The following is a 16,365-nucleotide window of genomic DNA, read 5'->3' on the forward strand; positions in this document are numbered from 1 at the left end:
GGTATAGGAAATGGTTTACGATAGGATCAGCGGTAGAACTGGAGAGGTAGTTTCTTATTGCTTTGAAGTGTCTTAGTGGATACAATGGGAATGGAACTAGAAATAATAATTAACGCAGGAGTAGCAATAGACTATTATGGTATGTAGGCTCGGTACATTACACATATAACTCGCGTCAACGTCGAAATCGCGCTCTTTTCAACCGTACCTCCTGCTGCTATATAAGTACCCAATTATTTCCTGAGCGACCGGTTTTTTCTAGCCAATAATTATAACACCTCTATGATCTAGCTTATCGTTAGTGTTCTCTGTTTTTTTTTTCTTTTCTTTTCTTTTTTTCTAATTAAATGAAAAATCGAGTATAACACAATACAACGGCGAGTATTGGCTGTAAATTTGAAAAATAAATAAATAAAATAATAATCTTTTTACTCGTTTGCGCAGTGATCGCCGAGGGCAAAATTTCTGCTAATTGATTAATTTAACGTAATTTTTCTTTACTGCAACCTTCTCCTGCGTCTGACGTCTTAATTGCATGTTTTGCATTATACACATCGTGTTCTCGCTTCGCGGATAATATGGGCAATGAGGAATGAGACGTCGTCGTCGTCTTTATACGACGGACAGGTAATTAACTATCGTCGATTCTAACGCGGACGTTGATCAATGAGCCAGCGAGAGGAGTCGAGAAGAGAAGGGAAGAGATGACAGAATAGAAGTACATGCGTTAGTGTCTGCCTAATTCTTGGAAGATTATTTTTTAAAATAGGATTTATTTAATCACCTCACGGCAAAGTCCCAGTCAAAGTTCTCAGTGCCAGAATCTTAGAATAGCTTTCCTATATACATATAGATATCATATATACATTTTGAACTTCGCGTGCTGTGCATTTCAAGGCAAAGGTCACCTTCGACAATTTTTACTGCCGCCCCTCATCTCGATGCTCTAGATTATAGAATCTGGCATTTACAAGCGTAGGTTTGAAATTTATCACAACCGTCTTGTAAATTCCTTCTATAAATATAATAATAAAAACAGTACTGACAATATTGTTACAAGTTTATTGTATTGAACTAGAAATTGCACAATTCTTACGTAACACTCTTATGCAAACTTAACTTGTAAAGTTATAAAAAGGAGATTAAAGAGACGTCAGAATTTATTGACTATTGAAATATTTGTCTCCCGTACTAAAAAAATCATTTACTCGAAATTGTAAAACAGAATATTTTTATCTGTGAACAAGTAGTGCAATACGGCTTTATATGAATGCTTGAATAAAATTTCACACAAACATATTAAAGAACGGTGGCGTTGCAGTAATTTTCGTCGTGTTCCATCTGAAAAAAAATCAGCTCATTTTTGAATAATTTCGCTGAATGTAGCGTGCAGTTTACTTTTTTCTATCTTCGGGGGAAAGTATGGTGAGGTGAAGACAAAAAATCCGTATTTTTCACCGAAATTTCAGGATAAAAACACGAATGACAACAAAAGAAAAGAAAGAATAACCAAGCAATCGCAAAAATCATAGGATACATTGTAAATAATAATGTATTTAAGAATTGTGTCGAAATTTCAAGTTAATTGGGTTAATAGTATTCGAAACATAATTGCAGCCAGGTCAAAAAATATAGTTTGAAGATTATAGCAAAACACAGTATTTGAGTGACAAAGCGGTTTTTCTGCACTGAGAAAAGAGTTTATTTAAAATATTAATAATATAATAAAATAAGTGTTTATTCAAACAAACTTTTTAGTCAGTGTGTCTTACTCTCACTCAGCAATTCGACAGCTGATTGAGTATCCCGGGCCTCTTTTTGGAAAGCTCCTACGTGCTTGGCGAGCCTCTTTCGCACTTTTTTGAGTTCGGCATCTGCGGTAGCGCAACGCTTTTGATCGATTTCTATGCACAAACTGTAGCAGCGATCTTCGATTTGTGGATTTGTGGTATTCATCATCAATAGGATACTATTATAACTCATAGCAATTTCGATATCCCACCGCTTGATCTTGTTTTTGAAGCTATTGACCAAATGACGGGGTTGACGCTTTCGTTACAACAATTCATCTGAACTAAGGTCCTCATAAATATTTTGAATGGCAGCTTGAATGGCTTGAGGGAGATCGGTCTTGTGCGTATGTACATAAAATTTAATTAGAAAGGAAACTCGTTCCAGTTTTGATTTAAAAAAATGATAAGCCACTGGGAACCTATTGACGAACATTACTGTACATAATAGCTTAGACTAAACCTTCCCAACCTTAAACTCCGTTTAACATATAGAATTTCCGATATACCTTCCGTTGAAAACCGTTGAAACACACTATTTTCTTCGCGACCGCAGTAAATTCCATTTAACCCCCCCCCCCGAATAAAAAGGGGAGACACTATCGCGTCAGATGTACCTACTTTGTTACATCGAAGTTCGACATATATCTGGCTCTGAAGAAACAAATCAATTGAAAAGCACCCACATATAAAAAATGTATGTAAAGCTACGAACTCGCGTAATAATTTTCAATCTTGACGATATCTATAAATGTATGTGTAAGAAAAAAAAAAATTAAAAAAAAAACCAACCGAAAGGTGGTGGTTAAAATAAATCCGTAACTTACGAGTGCTCTGTACACCGATTTACGTCACGTGTATATGTAAACATAGGTATATAAATGCATCCAGACGTAGAGATCCGAAAGCAGAGGGTCTCGAGTCGTGAGCGAGTGCTGTTTACACACTCATCTCGATCGAGTAAACCGATCGGTTTATTATCCTTCCTCCGAAACGTCGCCCCGTCCTATTTGGTTCCCGGGTTGTTGCACGCTTACAAGAAGGGAAAAGTGTTACAGAAGTTTGGCAACCCCGCCGGCTCTCTTTCTCTCTCTCTCTCTCTCTCTCTCCCCCGTCTCTCCCCGTTTCGTTTTACCCTCCCTGCAATTTTCCGTGGATAGTCGAGAGCCGTTGTCGGAAAGAAGAGAACGTCGTCGACGGGGTTGCCTTCTTCAAAGGTACAAACGACGACGACGACGACGACGACGACGACAACGACGAGGACGACGTCAGGCGTCCCCGTTTGCGCGGGGTGGGGATCCCGTCCGGAGGATCGTCGAACGTCGAGGCCAGTATCGACACAACCTCGACGCGCAGGCGTCCCGCTGGCTGCCGAGTCTCAGGGGCGTCGCCTCACCCTTTTCGACGACGATGCGCGACGCTCGACACAAAGAGCTGATCCAGCTCTTCTTGTTGCTAGGGGGCATTTCGGAGCTAACCCTGCAGGGCGACTCGCTTCTTCGACTTTCTAAGTGTTTACACCACTCGCCAGAATTTCCCTGGATGAAGTTGTACGCTTTTCGGGATTTTTAAGTCCGTCGTGAAGCGGTATACCTGTCTTAATCACTTTGTACGTTTTCATGTGATTTTTGTTTTCAAATCGATCCTTGAGTCGAGATTGAATTTTTAGATTGTGGAAGGAAACGATCCAGTACAGTCTAATATCGAAACAACGAGACTTTTTTGAAATCGGTGGCCATTTTGATTTTTTGATAGATTTTCACAATTCGTTCCTATTATTATACAAACATCGAGTGAAGATAGATATTTTTATACTGTAACTTTATCAACTATTCCAGAAATATCCACATTCATCGTTTCCTTGAATTTAGATTGTCAAAATTTAAATTCTCGCGTCTGACGACAAGAAGCTAAAGTTATCGCTTATATACAAGGTTTCCTGCCAGAAGACCACGTTCACAGCTTAGTCAAAAAACTTGACGCACTGAAATAATAATGAAAAAAAAAAGTAAAGATCTTAACGAAACAAGAAAATTGCAACTTTTTCCAGTTATTATTACGCGGGCTCTTGACGCAATGAACTTAACCGAAATATGGCTAAAAATAAAATTGTTATGCAAACAGTTTACCTGCAGTCTCTGGACGTTGCACATACCACAGATTGAAAATTTTCGTCGAAACGATAATCCGAAGTGTCAAATCTGCGATCCCCGCGCTTCGCCGCCTATGGCAGCAGCTGTTCGCCCAGCTGAGTTCTACCCCCACCACTAGTAATTGGTGTTTCTCCTACCGCGCTGTCCTTACCCCCACCCCAAGTACTGTCAGCCAGTGTCAGCTGACGGCTGTCATTGCGGGTAGTTGCTGCCGCGGCTCCTCAAACGCAACACACGTTCAGGCGAGTGATTTTGAAAAATTTTTTTCATCTACCTCTGTTAACCACAATTATTATCACTAACGAAGAAGATTTAATCTGATCCGAACAACCGTTCGCTGTTGTAGAAGAAAAGTTGGTCTTTCTTTTACGGTTTTTTCACGCGAACTCAGATATTTCGTTACAGTTACTATGTGATTGTTTCTTTCTTTCGTAGAAATATCATTTGTGACGTTTGCAATTTTTGTGCAGTTTTATTGCGCTAAATTTCGACGCTGCAAGGTTTAGAGGGACTGCAGAACGACAAATAAACGACAGAATATCGAGACACCGAAATTTCGCGCCTCTGATATGTACATATAATCGGATATTCATTCATTCGTTCTTTCATTCACTTGGCAACATCATTCTCTCGTTTGATTCACGGGTTAATTTCCCGACCCTTGACGATTACGTCAGCGGATTTTCACGACAAATTAATGATCGATTTTCTAGCTTTTGTATCCCCTTGATTGCTGTACGAGAGAGAGAAAGGGAGGGAGGTTAATCATTAGGGACAAGGTGACGATTCGAGTTCCCTTGTTTTCGCGATCCTCGCAGTTTTAGGATTATAATGCGTTATATGTCGAAGTCGTGGTGATTGTTCGAGATTTTTTTCTTTCCTATTTTTTTTTTTTTTTTTTCCAACTTTGGATTCTTGTTACTGTGTATTACGTTATTCCGATACTTAATCTGCGAAAACAGTGGGAATCGACTAATAAATCGAGTGGAAATGATGTTGCGTATAAAATTACCTGAGTGCTGTACTTCAATCGTTGGAGATGAAATTCTTCGATTTTTTTTTAAACATTTTTCGAAATATCCTACACGGTGTTTAACAGCATACCTATACGTGAGGCAGCCGTGAACGTTGTAAGTTGGACAGTGATGAAAACGCGATTTCCGTCTACAAAGCTGCCGTTTGAAACGGTGAATTAGACGCGGCGAATCGAGATAATCGTTTTCTTTTGTCTAGTGTTTTATCTTCTTCTTTTTTTTTTCTCTCTCTATCTCACCATCATCATACGTAATCTACTCGAAAGAGTTCCGCGCCAGATACTCTCGAGGCGAGGGTGTAAATAGGCTTAACACTTTCCTGGAACCATCCGCTTGTCCCGTTTCAGCCTTATAATGTCCGTAGGTACATCACTGTTATACGACTTCCTGTAAAAAAGAGTCCTAGTTTCCGGAATTTTTATTTGTCTACGCTTACTCTTTTTCTCTTCTTTTTTTTTTCGTCTGTTTTCCTCTCTTTCTTTCACGTATATCATTTTTCCGTTGTAATTGCAAACCAGCCACCTCATATCCGTTCGTCCGCTTTGAGTAGAGGTGGAGTGGCTACCATGCATACGTTTTACATATCAGATTATATCATCAGTTAATGTATAGACGATTTTATTATACACTCTTTCGTTCCTCTATTTCTGTATCTCTCTGTTCGTTCATTTACTGCACTGCATATGTTGAGTCGCTGCAGTATAATGGCTTACAAATATATGGATATATATATATATATAATATTATAATGGCTTACAAATATATGGATATATATATATATATATATATATATATATATATGTGTGAAATTGGTCATTATTATTTTTTTTTTTATTTTATTTCTGAAATAGTCGGATATTTTTTCAAATTATGCAAACGTTACCGTATCTGAAAATTATTCGCGTTGCGCTTGACGTAAACTGGGATACCAGCTCTTGCCAACTATCGTCTTGGCTTTCATCTAGCTTGAATACCTTCTTCTACCACGGTCTAAAATGCAACGGTGACAAGGGCAGAGTTGTTAAAAAGAGATTAAGCTTGTTGCGTCGTAGAAATAACAAATAATAATAACAATAATAATAATGATAATAATAATAATAATAATCATAACAAGAACAAAAAATTATTACCATTCTCGAAAGACGTGAAATTCAAAGAGAACGATTCTTTTTCATACCGAGAACATTTGACAAGCTTGCGCACGCTCAATTTCAATACAAGTAAAAAAACAAATTAATTTTTCGAGTGAATTTCATCGTTGAAAACGACGCCTCGGTTGAATTCACTGACTGCAAAAGTTTGTTTTATCCGTCTTTTGACATTTTATACCTTCTTCCGTTTTGTTAGTTCGTTTTCTTCTCCCCCCCCCCTCTCCCCCCCCCCCCGCTCGTAATTTAGTCCCTGAACAGCTGCGTATATATAGCGATGATCCAATTCATACGAGAAAATCCGAACGAAATTGCGAACGCGGGAGGATTTCGCGCCCTTGTTTTTTTTTTTTTTTTTTCCTTTCTTTATTCTCTTCTCTATCATCTTTTTTATTCCCATTTCACGAACGGCCTTGACCGCAGGCTGAATGCCAAGGAGGGGCTGGAAGGGGCGGGTCGAAGACTTACTTCCTGGCTCGGTGCGATATTACTTCCCGTTTTCTCCCGGCCTCGCGGGGATGCGAGCTCGTCGCGCCTGCGTCGTTCATCCCGGTTTGTTTCGTGCCCTGCGGGGGAATTTTCGGTATCCCGAAGGAGGGAATGCCTCTAGGCGCATTGACGAAGAATTATACGGGGACAATGTTGTAAATTTATTATAATATGAATATAATTATTCAACTCTTGTGTGGATATTATTCAAGCTTTTGCGGTTATAATCAATGTCGTCGCGTTATATTATCCGCAGTGGAGCGAAACGAAGTTTATAGGCCTGTCAAATTCTTTGTTCGAGCTTATGTATCGTGTAGGTATAGGTATAAGGGATGCGGTGAACAAAGTTTAAGAGAATAATTTTAAAACGAAGGGAAGTGTGTAAAATAAAACTTGCACGGATATTACTTCGTACTCTGATGATTACCTTGTTTATTGAAATAATTATTAATCGATTAATTAATATATCGTGTTTCTGTATTGAGTATATATATATATATATATATATATATATATATATGTAATAATTTGCATACCTACATTGCATGTGTTTAATATCCACTTAAATGCCTGACATTGATCGCGGAGGCAAGGTTATCGTGTATATGTATATATTACAAGGATCATGGTCAGCGGATCGATTAATTGTTCAGAAGGAGGAGCGATTGAGAATTGTAACAATATGATCTGTATGATAACACTCTTGTAGAAGACAGTACCTACATTTATTGTTATGCAGATTATTGGACATTGAAATTTATTATATGTATGAATCGAACGGTTTTATATCACAAGAATTTATACTCACTACTCCGAATTGTGCAATATTTATAATAATTTTATTCCACTGAATATAGTAAATATACTTACTATAAAAAATTTAGTGATTTGTTCATCATTTTTTTTTCCATATTTCATTTGTAAGTGGTAAAATAATAACGTACCAGAAACTCTTGCATCAGATAATCAAAGGTGTGCCCAGATATACTTGAAGGAAAATGAAAGTTCCGCGTCCAAACAAATTGTTATTATTGCTGTTGTTGTTATTATCGTTATTATTATTATTACGCATACGCGAATTGCAACACCATAACCATCCTACGCACACCTGCGGTATTAGCTACAGAATATTAAACGTATTTAGAAAAATTTCCCGTTTCCCTTCGCAACGCATCCATCGACGATACAATATCGCCATAGTATACGTATAATAATAAGAATAATATTATATTACACGTCGCGAATCTTTGACCCGGAGTTATGTATCGTTGATATCAAATCTCATCGGCAGCCGTGCCGCAACGATAAAATCGCGATGCGATGTCCAGACAGCGACGGACTGATGGACGCGTTTTTATTTCCATTTTTATTTATTTATTTATTTATTTATTTATTTTCTTCCGTGTTGTTGTTGTTGTTTTCTTTTTTTTCTATTTCTATTCGTTCTTCGCTCAGCCGAGATAATTGATAAGAATTACGGTGTCTGTTGTCCTTTGACTTTATATTATAAGCGCAACGCGCGATAAGCACTCCCTCGTGTCTACAATAACGTTGCTTAGCTAATTCTCCTTACGTTTGCAATATATTAAAGACTTGATGGAAGAAATTAAGTCGTGTGTAGAAAAAAGAATAACAAATTTTCTCTTCCTTGCGGAGAAAGTCCGGAAAAATGCTAATGATTCGAATTCGCTTATCGCGTGGCTTATAAAAAAGGAAAAAGAAACATGGAAGATAAATCGTGAGTACGTAATCGGAGGTAGAGACGAGTTTTGAAGCTTTAGAGCATTCTTCTGCCGTCGAGTTTGGCGCCGCGTCTCAACGAGACGGACTTGAGAAATCTGACCGCAATAAAGGTCGGCGGTGGAATTATTAATTGCCTGCTTAGAAACACGAAACGCCCTCCACATACTCCTATTCACTCGTTCTCTCGCGACGAGGATCTCTTGTAACCTTGGACGAAGGGCCTGTTTGATATACAAGTTGCGATAAGCTTATACATATGTGGATGTGCGATGTTACAATATTAAATAGGCTTAAGGCCCGCGGCGTAGATGCGATTATGGTGTTGCGAAATCTATGGGCGCCTGTATTATTGTATATATATATACAGTGTGTAGGCATATGTATATATGCATGTATAAGGGACACGTGTCGGCATCCATTTGAAACAAATTGGGAACGGCTGCTGGGCTGCTGGGCCAATTTTCTTCTCTTTACCCCCTCGGACCCGTCTTACAAAAACTTAATTGTTACGCCTGCAGTGAATTCGTTTTATATTGTACCTGAATATATTAATATGGTCGAAATTGATATTGCATTAGCTTGCGGGATGAGTGAAAATCATTGCTCCACAGCAGCGGATTATTATATCTTTTACAAGTCACTGTAAACTGTACTATATAGCATACATTATATGTTTATAATTATTTTGAAACGAGAAGAATATTTTTTTATATTATTCTTTCCCGCGAAAGGATCTGATTTATTTATAGGTATCCTTTTTTTTTTTTTTTTTTTTTTTGCGTTCACACGGGCAGTTACGATCTGTAAGGAAATTTTTTTTTTCCCCGGTTCCAACGTAGAGTATAATTTTTGGATCTGCAGCGATTTTCTTTTTTTTTTTTTTTTTTTTTTTTGGTTTTTCAAGTTCTTACTTTTTCTCAACCAAAAATATCTGCTCAAGTCAGTTTCGAAACGCCGATGCAATTCTATACGCTCTGTAATAAATTCCTCGTATAATGTTTATAAATATCGTTATACATTTGGCCAAACGTGCACTTGTCGGATACTATAAATTATGCAACGGTTATTTCCGTAACCGGTTATCGCGCATCTTGCGAGAGCATACATATGCACCTTATCTCTTGATTTATAAGGTTAATTAATGAATGGATACGTTCACTCACAGATAATGCATATATATATATATATATACATATATAATATACGTATAAAATATACCGAATAGTCATGGCCGGGTTCCTATTAATAGTAATAGGTATAACCAACGTCAGCGGTGCATCTGGCAGGCAATTATTGTAAAGTAGGTATAATTTAGACGGTGGCGAATTTGAAAGAAAAAAAAATAGAAAAAAGAAGAAAATGCGCCCGAACGATCCTGAAGACTTGCAACGCTTTTATACACTCGACGTTATTATATAAATGTAAGAAATGCGCTGCGTTATATAATAGCCAATATTTGCAATAAATAACTTTGGAATTTTTTCTTTCTACCGAGAGATTTTATCATTCCGACTACTGTAGCTACGCCGATATAGTCAATGTAATACGCGTGTATAACGGCGCAGCGCGTCGAACACGCGATGATGTTGGTGAATAATTTAACTCATACGTATACGTATGCAATCGCGGAGAACCGTGTTTTGTATAATAAGGCACGTGTGTAGCTCTCCGCGCTCTACCTGCGTCTCTTTCTCTTTCTCTTTCTCTTTCTATGACGGCGGCGTCGTCGCGTCCAGGAAGCAATTACACAACTTTTAAATATAAACCCGGCATAGAACGTTTGGCAAACTCTTGTTAAGCGTACCCGATGTATAGTAGGTATAAGGTATGCGCAGGCTGTAGGTACAATCTGGCCAAAGCTTCGTCTATCTGTCCTCGAGAATGGACTCGATGCGCGGCGGCGCTGACTTTACGGCGTTCGCCTTGATTCTACGCCTACTTTATTCCCTCTTATGATCTATCAAGTTATGTCTACTTACGCCCGGCTCTCGTAATACACTCTCTGCGCTCCTGATTATCGTAACAATCAAGATTTTGGCACTGCGGAATAATTTTGTGCTTTTTGCACCGAATTATCATGTATCTAACAAGATGTCGCGATTTATTATTATCAATTAGGTACCTAGTTGTCGTTTCTGTAGGGGGAGGTGATCAGAGAGCTATTCGAGAGTCGCGTGGAAGTTTTTGTTGTGGATTTTTGGTGTCACGAGAGAACCACGAGCTCGTCACGTGTTAACGGAGGATCGGTATCGCAGATCACGCGGCGATTACGCGTTTCTTTGGTAATATACCCACATGGATACGTAGTATATATGTTTAAGCTTTCAGCAAACCTGCGAAATACACACGTCGTAATTGCAATAATTTCTTTGCTCTCTATGACGCATTCGCGTATAAAGTTTTTCGATACTTTCCAAATTGCAAATCAATTGCAGCTATAATATATCCCTAATTTCAATATTCATAACAATAATCATAACAATGTTCTACATATTCTACACTATAAACACTATGTTACAATGTTGTTGTTTTTTGTTTGCCAAAATCGCGATATTTTGACCTTGGTTAAAATATCTATATACATACATATATATATATATATATTAGCTACGTAAATATATCTCAAAATTAATTCAACTGATCTTTCTTTTTGTATAATTCGTGCAGAGCAGCGTGATAAGCAGATACGGAATGCAATAAGTATAGGTATACAAAGTGTGGGGATTGAATTAATTCTTTCTTTTCACCCCGGATCTTGGGGTAATTCACTTGGAGCAACAATTTTCTTTGACGGGGGCGCGAATTCCTGTCTAGTGCAACCGCGGACGCGTGTGTCTGTGTGCGTCTGTCTGTGTAACCTTCGGAAACGGCTGGCACTTTGCCGAGGTTAACATCGGGAAATCCATCAATTTTATTACGCCTGCTATGGGTTATTGTGTCGGGGGCCAGCAGCGGCTAGGTGAGGTAATAATAGCGATCGTTTATACCGGAACAGCGAGTAAAGAAATACCTACGAAGAAATCTGGAAGAAAACATCCGCGTTGCGATATATTATTTATTTCTCCCGCAATCCGATCACTTTTAAAACACTTTTCGGCTCCGGATTTCTCCGTTCAAATGTGTTTGACCAGATGATCCGCGATTCAGACGCAATTTAATACTTGTAAAACGCGTAGGCTGTGCAGAGTTGTCGATTTTTAGCGCGAGTTCAAGAGCCTCAGTCTCGGAAATTATATAATGTATATAACGCGTAGACAAGCGGAGGGACACCGTCGGGAAATTGTAAAAAGTTGATCGTTTTAAAATTCAAACATATGAAAACTGACAGTTACATCTTTACGCATGTGAAAAAATTTTTAAACAGAGTTACCGACTGGACTTTGCACAAAAATAATATTGAACTTGTGATTTTTACACAGGATTTAACGGAAGACCTAATCTCTCTCTCTCTCGGTAGACTTGTGGTAAATAATGAACATATTTCTGGAAAGTAGGTATCGTTGAAAAACAATTTTACTCACGATGTGTGTTTCATTAAACAAGGATTCTACATCTTGTAAAAAATTACCGGGACACCGAATGAGCATGAACAGATATTTCGTCCCAAAGCTAAAATCGAGCTTATACTCACACCTAACGCGAAATTGTAAAAGTTGCAGGTTTCAAGAAACCGAAATAATGTTTAAATAACTTTTCCAGTATAAATAACCATTCATTAAAAATTTATCAATTTAAATAATATCCAGAAAATTCGCTCCTTCGTCGCGTTAAACTGTGTATACCTATATATATATCGAGACGCGTTACACGTTATCGTCGTTGCGTCGTATGGATGGATGTATTTACACCTGCAAAGTGACTTAGCGTAACGTAAGTCTGCGAAAATCTTACGCGTGATTAAACAAACTCATGCATAACGAACGAATGGAGATCGAGAGTTTCGGGAATATTCATAAGCAGGACCCTCGGCGGGGTCGACGGGTCGTTCGTGGGTCTCCCTCCGAGTGGAAGTGATCGGACGTTAAACTTGTTTCTCTTTTAAACACCCGCGATGCCTCGATACGTAACTGATATACAGAAATTCAATTTCACGCTCAACACCACCAAGTTCAAGATCGCCTGCAGCGATCAACACCTTTTTCTATATACAACCCGTTTATGCATCCGCAAAGACTCCGTGATTAATTCTCTCAAAGCCAACTGCACTGTAACTTCTTTCTTTCAGCTTCGCTATTTTCTTATGCAGAGCGAGTTTTTTCAGACTGAATAGGATGTGTAAAAAGAACTTGAAACTCGAGACGTCTCGCTATATAGAACGCAGCGATATCTCGCTAATTTTTGCGTCTCGTGACTCGTTGGAAAAAACGAAAAAACTTATCGCAGTCTCGGAAATAATGGTGTATATAATACGATTGCATTGTAATGGCTGTGTTTTTTTTTTTTTTTTTTTTTTTTTTTTGCAAAATTTTCTTTTACCGTATATCAGAAAATTTGGATACTTCCGTAATAATGACACGGTGATAGATACACAGTAACGTGTGTCGTTGAGACAATTTATTATTTAACATTTTGACGTTTGAGGGCAAGATATGTCATAAAGTGAAGCCTCGTCCGGGTCTTTAATAACGTAGAGACATGGGATTGTGTGACAGGCGTTGAAATGGGACGCTGCACACTATCTTGGTGGTTAATACCGCGTGATGCAGGTTCTACGCTTCCGCGGTTACGGCTACCGTTAAAATCGTCTGAACGAAGCGTGTCTGGATTTTATTATTAGCGCACGTTCATTCCTTGTGATTGTTGGCCATATTATAGTTAGTATAGGCAAGCTTATATCAGCGGTCTAATGAATCATTTATTCTCCTATCGTTTAAGAAATATTCTACCGCGCTTTACGAACAAGAACCCAATATACCTTTAATTTCCGAATGCGTGGCATCTGCAAGCAATTATACGACATATCATAACGATCATTCGCGAGGGATATCCTTTCAGAGTTCCGTAACTCAAAGGGTAAAAACGGAATCCGTGTAGGATCACTGCGATGCTCGTCTGTCAAAACCTTTTTTCTCAGGAACGGGTAAAAGTGTCAAGTTGAAATTAATACCAAGCACCGAGGTCTTCGGTCCCTTGTAGGTGTCAAAAATTCAAGCTTCTAAATCAACGTGATCAAAAGATACGGCCATTTATATCACATATTTTAATACTCGCAAACTCACTCATCGAAACCTATATATGATACTTCCCGTTGACCTAGAATCATGAAATTCGAAGAGAAGCATGGTCTCACAGCGCAAGTAGAGGAAAACGTTAAAAAATACTTCATTCGTAGTTAATTCATTCATTTTTTTTCCTCCAAAAATGAGTCGTTCCGTATTTTTAAATCGTTGAAGCTTTGCAATGGCTTAAAACGGGCAACGACACGCAAGCGGGGGAAAGTTAATACGCACTTTTCCGTGTCGTGACCAAAGTCGGGCGGCAATTGATGCGTGCGTGTGGTACAATCGAAGCGCACGCGATATTCGCTACTCCCTCGTCGTGCCTTGTAACTATACTACACCGCACTATGCGGCCTCTGCTATCCGAAATGGTAAAAAATATGCCCACCGCAGCTTACGACTCGCTATATACGTACACGTATGTGTGAGTATCGGGCGATTTAATGTACCAGATATGTGTTACTCATACCTACGTCGCGGGTCGGCCGAGTGGCACAGTTTCAACAGTATCTCTTATTCATATATGTACACATAATTCCATTCGAGTTCTGCACGATCGCCTTGTCAGGCCTCCCGACCTTGTCTTTGGACTCACGCATCAACCCGGTAGAATTCGGCTTCCGTTTTGGCCATCCTTCTCTGCTTCTCAGACTGCGTTTGACGATTTCGATCAGGTAATCGGCGAATAAATTTGGAGATTTGTCGGTTTTGAACGATAAATTTATGTGCGAAGAAGAGAGAGAGAGAGAAAAAATAAATATTCGGACACCAATTCGCAAGATGCAACTCAAGTTTTATATCTACGAGTGAATTTGATCTTATGACGTGTTTTGGATATTTATAAAAAACGAAAAAAAAAAAAAAAAAAAAAAAAATGGTAGTGAAATTTATTTTCCGACGTAGCTGCTATCGTTCGATCTTCGTGTAGTTATACATGGGGTTTATAATATATCAGGCAGGTATGCTTTGTACAGCAGCTTGATTTATTTATAAATAGACTTACGTAAGCTTCAAAGTTGAGCCTTTGCGCACTCGGTGTGCAAAGCTTGGCGCTGAGAGTAAGCCCGAAAACTGAAAACCCGCAAAGGTGAAACCGATTCGTATCCTTGGACGTTACCTGATTTTGTCCACATTATATTGTCTTAAATATGAAGAACTATAGGTACTACAAGCAAACCGAATTTACTTTGCAAGCTCTTAAGCCTAGGATCGAGTCACTGCAAATTGCGTCGATGCATACATCTCGTACAACCCGATCGAATAACGCGGAATCTTGAACCACGATAATAAACGTAACGTGAAATTACAGGAGAAATCTTCGATAAATCTACCCGCTTGTACTTTATTACGTTCAATTACACGAAGAAAAGATATAAAAATGAACCGAGAATACCGGAAATTATTGGAAATTATTTCAAATTACTACAACATCCACGCCCGTCGTGCAATAACTTGCAGAGATAATTTTCTGCCGGGAGATTTTTCACTTGTGAATTTTATTACGCCATATCTATCGGTTTCCCTCGATGCAGGTGCAGCAATTGATCTAGTCGTAGCTACAACGCCTGGAGTACGAATATATCTTGGCATAGGTTTAGTTTACCGCTATAATCTGTTATACTGCACCCAGTGCATTTTTTAACGTGTCGCCTGACCTTCTTAGTAGCTTCGTTGCACGTTTTGCATGCACACCGTGTGCTCTATTGAGCTGTCCTATACCTTATTCTCGCATTCACCGCTTCGCGGATTGCAGGAGGTGGGCGGTTTTGCACTAGCGAAATCGATCCTACCATACAGACAAACTCATCACTTCCGTAATGGCAAGGCGTGGGAAGCGAGTGCAGTGTTTTGCCTCGCGAATGCAAACTGGCTGTCATTTCATTCGCTCCTGGATCGTTCAACAGATCCGGAATCCTTTTTAAATTTTAATCGGTGGAAAGTCAGTCACTGATTCTCTCGGTTATAAGTATATCACAATATTTCATTAATTTTCAGTGTGTAATATAGAACGAAACTGATTCTTATTTATACAGAGTATATTATATAACGTTAATTGAAAAAATTCCCTGAGCAAGTTTATCGTCAAACAACTGTCAGTTGAAACGACGTCGCGATAAGTTTACTTGAATCGACTACCGAACACCACTCGATCCCGCAGCAGTTTGAATGAGTTAATTGACAAGGAAACGTTCCATCACGACACGGCGGTGTAACGCGGGGTGGTTTTACTGATATCGACAAGCTCTTGAAGGTGCTTGAGTTTATAATGTTAAAGCCAATGTGCATGACGAGGCGAAACCTAGTCGGTCGAGGTGGAAAGGTGATGTGTATAATATAATATATACAGCATCTAGTCGGCTGTATATGCATAGGTGATTAGGGTGGTTTATTTTCAATTTATATATATATTTTTTTTCTATTCGCCTCTCGTCTGAAAACTTGGTGCCAAATTGAAAAATAAAAAGAAACATTTTCGTTGAAGTGTAGAGAATAAAAAAATATTTATAGATATATAATGTATATGGTATAAACTGTTTTTCTTACTGAAATAGAAGTATTACATCACCTTAATGTCCCCATTTCATTTTAAGATGTGAAAAAAATGAAATTATTCATTTTATTTGAAGTATTATTTAGCAGTTGCTCTCATCGAAGACAAAAATAACATTCATTTTCTATATAAAAAAATAAGAAATCGTGAAAATTAATTTATCCCTATTGATATTTAACCATCAGTAGCGCCCTTCGAATAAGCTGTTTATAGCTTGGTCTTTCGGGATAATTCCATT

General features: G+C 38.5%; 2 protein-coding genes across 3 annotated transcripts in view; one reads left to right on the forward strand and one right to left on the reverse strand.

The window, feature by feature from the left end:
* The window catches only part of LOC124405394 (uncharacterized aarF domain-containing protein kinase 5), a 71,246-nt gene that overhangs the window by 42,670 nt on the left and 12,211 nt on the right, over nucleotides 1-16,365 (reverse strand). The window lies entirely within an intron of this gene.
* Nucleotides 1-16,365, forward strand: part of LOC124405400 (tumor protein p53-inducible nuclear protein 2) — a 38,006-nt gene that overhangs the window by 15,301 nt on the left and 6,340 nt on the right. The window contains exon 1 of one of the 2 annotated variants that reach the window (XM_046880267.1): nucleotides 4,038-4,185. The exons of the other annotated variant lie outside the window; for it this stretch is intronic. The gene's annotated coding sequence lies outside the window, so the exon portion shown is untranslated. Of the gene's footprint in view, nucleotides 1-4,037; nucleotides 4,186-16,365 lie in introns of those variants that run through there. 2 annotated transcript variants of the gene reach the window in all.

Source organism: Diprion similis, chromosome 4 (genome assembly GCF_021155765.1).
Source record: "Diprion similis isolate iyDipSimi1 chromosome 4, iyDipSimi1.1, whole genome shotgun sequence".
Taxonomy (NCBI): Eukaryota; Metazoa; Arthropoda; class Insecta; order Hymenoptera; family Diprionidae; genus Diprion; species Diprion similis.